Genomic DNA, 4,842 nt, shown 5'->3' with positions numbered 1-4,842 from the left:
CATATTTACTAAGTAAAGGATTTCGAAGTGACCTAATGTGGTTTCCAAACTCATGAAAGATCGAGTTGCCATGGAATGTTTTTCTGAATATTGATAAGCATGTTGATAATAATTTGAGTTTAATTAAAGTAATTGTCCTAACTTATTTATGTTATAATTTTGCCTATTGTGTTAATTTTGCTAAAATCTATTTCATTCATATAGTCTTCATACTTGGGATAAATTGCATTAGGGATCATTGCATTTAGTTTCATATACTCAATTTTTCATCACTTCTCAATTATATTGTTTTTATTTATTAAATTATTAACATAATTTTACAAATTAAGTGACTTAGCAAGAATACAATCCTTGTGGAGACAATAACTCGATACTTACTTATTATTTGATAACGACTGTATACACATGAAAAAATTCGAGCGTTACAAGTTTTTGGTGCCGTTGGCGGGGATTATCAACTGTTGCCATAGTCATTCTTTGTGAAATTATTTATTTTCAATTTGGTTATTTCTAACAGTACTAACTTATTCTTTTTAATTTTGTGATTTTCTTTTTAGGTGTTTATGAGCATAGATCGGATTATCGATTTACTCCCAGTAGACCCTGAAATTGAGCGAACTTTCAGACAGAGAAGACGTGAATGAACAGCTCAAAGAAAAGTCGAGATGGACCTTGGAAATCAGAATTAAGACCAAGGTAATAAAGTCGATCATGTACAAAATCCATCCTTATTGCTGATGATAGGAATTGATGCATCATACAATATGCCGTGCTGCTTTTCAATGAGTTAAATCCAGGAATTAGAAGGTCAGATATTGAGGCAACCCAATTCGAATTGAAACTAGTGATGTTTTAAATGCTACAAACTGTGGGCCAATTTAGTGGTATGCCCACGGAAGATCCACATCTCCACCTTCGATTATTTATGGAGGTGAGTGATTCATTCAAGATAGCTGGTGTGACTGAAGATGCACTAAGGTTGAAGTTATTTCCGTACTCGTTGCGAGATCGAGCACGAGCATGGCTTAATTTATTGCCACCAAGTTCCATATCTACATGGCAAGAATTAGTAGATATATTTTTGGTTAAGTATTTCCCGCCTAGCAAGAATGCTAAGTTGAAGAGCGAGATTACAACTTTTCAACAATTGGATAACGAGTCTTTGTATGAGGCTTGAGAGCGATTCAAGAAGTTACTTCGTAAGTGTTCTCATCATGGGATTCCTCATTGAATCCAGTTGGAGACATTTTATAATGGTCTCAATGCACATACAAGATTAATGGTAGATGCTTTTGTAAATGGTGTAATTTTGTCTAGGTCTTATAATGGAGCTTATAAAGTCATCGAGAGGATTGCGAGTAACAACTATTAATGACCAACAAATCGAACAGCTTTAGAAAGACGTATAGCTGGAGTTCATGAAGTTGATGCTCTCACTTCACTATGTTAAAGTAGTTTACCGCTAATAGTGTTAATAATTTTGCAGCTCAGCCACCAAGTCCGTTCGAAGTAGTTCCCTGTGTGTACTGTGGGGAAGGTCATTCTTTTGAAAATTTTCCATCAAATCCCGAGTCTGTGTACTATGCGGGGAACCAATATCAAAATAGGAGTGGACAAGGACCCCAATCCAACTTCTAGAATCCTTCATTGCGTAATCACCTCAACTTTTCTTGGAGCAACCAAGGAAATAGACTAAACAACAACTTTATGCAGGATAGACTCAACCAATCTCAAGGGTTTAATCAGCAAGCTCCAAAACCACCTCAAGCTGAGGCATCAAACTATTTAGAGAACTTGTTGAAAGCGTACATGGAAAAGAATAATGCTTTGATCTAAAGCCAAGCAGCAACATTGAAAAATTTGGAAAACCAAATAGGCCAGTTAGCTACGGAGCTTCGTAATAGACCACAGGGAAACTTGCCGAGCGATACTGAGAATCTAAGAAATTTGGGTAAAGAACATATCAAAGTAGTGGCATTGTGAAGTGGTAAAATTCTGAAACCCCGATTGATTCAGGTCGAAGATAAGCCCGTTGAGAAGAATCAACCAGCTGTTGAAATTCCTACACCAAAGGAATCTGAATCTAAAAAGACTGACAAGTAAATCCTAACTTAGTGAATTCAGATACTTTAACATATTTGGATGCAAATTTACCTACTTAGAAGAGTTTTCTGGCTCAACTGAAAGTTCCATCGCCTCCATATCCACAAAAATTGTAGTAACACAAGTAGAAACATGAGGTGTAATTCAAGAAGTTTTTGGGTGTTCTGAAGCAATTACACATCAATATTCCAGTGGTGGAGGCTTTAGAAGAAATATTGAATTATGTGAAGTTTATGAAGGATATACTATCCAAGAAGAAATGACTAGTGAGTATGAGACTGTCGCCTTGACAAAGGAGTGCAGTGCGTTCCTGCAGAACAAGCTGCCATTTAATTGAAAGATCCAAGAAGCTTTACGATACCCTATAACATTGTTAAATCTTACTGTGGTAAAGCATTGTGTGACTTAGGAGCAAGTATCAACTTGAAGCCTAAATCTATTTTCAAGATGCTAGGGTTAGGAGAAGTAAGACCTACAACTGTGACACTCCAGCTAGCTGATAGCGAGATTTCGTGATAGGTTTTAAATATTTATAATTACTCATTCTTGAACTAACTATTATCGCGATGTAGGCAAGTGTTCCTATCGAACAGTAGTATAGTTTTAGCAATACCAGTTTGTCGAACCCAAAGGAACTAAACGTACTAGTAATACTGTCTTTTTATTATCTAGCCTAAGAATAAAGAGGCTTTTGATTTAACTAACTAATTATCTAAACTAAGAACACACAGAGAATGGAATTGGGGAATTTCTTTTGGAAAAATTGATTGAATGAAGACAATACCTAAGGAAAAATCCACCTAAACTGTATTTGTTATTCTGGCTCCGAATCGGACGATTTATTCATTTAACTTGTTCCGTGGGGATCCCTAAGTTATGTTATTATCCCTATTCAAGACTAATAACATCTAATCCCTAGATTGAATAACCGAGACTTTTCTCTAATTAACACTTTAGGGTTGCATTAACTCGATCTATGGATCCCCTTATTAAGTTTCACCCTAATCCGGCAAAATCTTGTCACCCCATGTCTAGGCGCGCAATCAACTCCGCTTAATTATGACAAATGTACTCTTAAACAGGGTCTATTCCTCCTCTAAATAAGAGCTTATCTTGAATCGGTATCCTGGGATATCAAAACAAGAATTAAGAACACATAATTAAGAACAAGTCAAATATTTATCATACAATTCGGAAAATAATAACAAGATTCATCTTAGGTTTCATTCCCCTTAGGTATTTAGGGGATTTAGTTCATAACTAAATAAGAAAACATCTCAGAATAATAAAGAATACAAAACATAAAGAAAACCCAAAACTCCTGAAGGGGAATTGAGGAGAGATCTTTAGTCTTGATGATGAATCTGACTTCTGAGATGAATCAATCAGCTTTCTTGGAGTAATTCCTTACCTCCTACTCTGTCCTCCCCTTTCTTCCTTCTCTAGGGTGTATTTATATGCTTTGGAATGCCTAAAAGCCCTCAAAATTAGCCTTTTCCGAATTGGACTCAACTTGGGCTCGGCAGGGACACGCCTGTGTGCGATTACTTCAGGCCGTGCTCGAGCCTGCCAAATTGACACGGCCATGTGGTCTGCCCGTGTGAGGAGGTCCAAGCCGTGTTGATTTTGTACTTTGGCTCATTTTCTCCATTTTTGGCCCGTTTCTCGTTCCTTTCGCTCTCCTATGCTCTCCTAAGTGTAAAACATGAAATTAAAGTATTAGGAGCATCGAGTTCACCAATTCTAATGGAAAATCATCCATAAAATGCGTTAAACATGGGGTAAAAATATGTATAAATTACAGTTTATCAAATACCCCCACACTTAAGCATTTGCTTGTCCTCACTCAACTCATAATCAAATAAATTCTTCTCAACTTATAATTTCTATCGATAATATCTCAGAATAATCCATAGGTAATCATACATTGAGAATTCAACTAAAAGAACATAAAATTTTCAAACATTCCAAGTTGAGTATTTAATCATGCAAACATAGGTGTCTATCCGCATTTAAGTAATTACCTTTGATTCAGAATACCACAGAGTTTCACATCCTCACTACAGATTCATTCAAATCACTCGAGGTGTTTAAGGACAATAAATGAAGCACTCAACAGTCAATAATGAAAAGTCATTACTATAGGATTGCATGAAAATCAAATCTTCACCACTATAATTTAAGATGATACATCAATCAAAAGGTCTTTAGAGGGTTGTAATGAGGTTTGGTTAAGGGGTGTGGTCACAAGCTGAAAGAAAGCGTTAGAATTGAGATTGAATTGAAAAATTACCTAACTAGAAAAAGAGTTAATCATCACTTGTGTACAACAGAGCTTTTTCTCAGACTAAGGAATTTAACTTCTAAACTTTACAAACAGAAGATCACTACTAATATGTATACATTTTTTTTAATTTTTTTTAAAAACACATTAAATTATAGAGTAGAATAAAACATAGCTAAGCAACTATTTCAATTCAAATCTCGACAAAACTAGGGCTTAAATTAATTTAGGGGATTTCAACAATAATGGGTTAAAGGTTAATATTAAGGGTAATACAAGAAATGGCTTGTTAGGCTCAAGGGGGTTCACTAGGGGTTAATTGTGGAGGTAGGCTTTTCATGGCATGAGTGGGTTAATCCTAAATGCCTTAACCATTTTGACATATCAAATCAAATGGTGTGGTTTCAACATGAATAATCAAGCAAGTTCTAGAATAACAATTCACTACTGATGCA

The 4,842-nt window shown here is 35.5% G+C and overlaps 1 non-coding gene across 1 annotated transcript; it reads right to left on the bottom strand.

Moving 5' to 3' along the window:
• Positions 1-1,114: 1,114 nt before the first annotated feature.
• Positions 1,115-1,221, bottom strand: LOC121212828 (small nucleolar RNA R71). The gene has a single exon (XR_005908202.1). It is a non-coding gene; the product is annotated as a small nucleolar RNA R71 (small nucleolar RNA).
• Between the last annotated feature and the right edge of the window lie 3,621 nt (positions 1,222-4,842).

Source organism: Gossypium hirsutum, chromosome A13, assembly GCF_007990345.1.
Source record: "Gossypium hirsutum isolate 1008001.06 chromosome A13, Gossypium_hirsutum_v2.1, whole genome shotgun sequence".
Lineage (NCBI taxonomy): Eukaryota > Viridiplantae > Streptophyta > Magnoliopsida > Malvales > Malvaceae > Gossypium > Gossypium hirsutum.
This window is presented reverse-complemented; position numbering and strand designations above follow the sequence as displayed.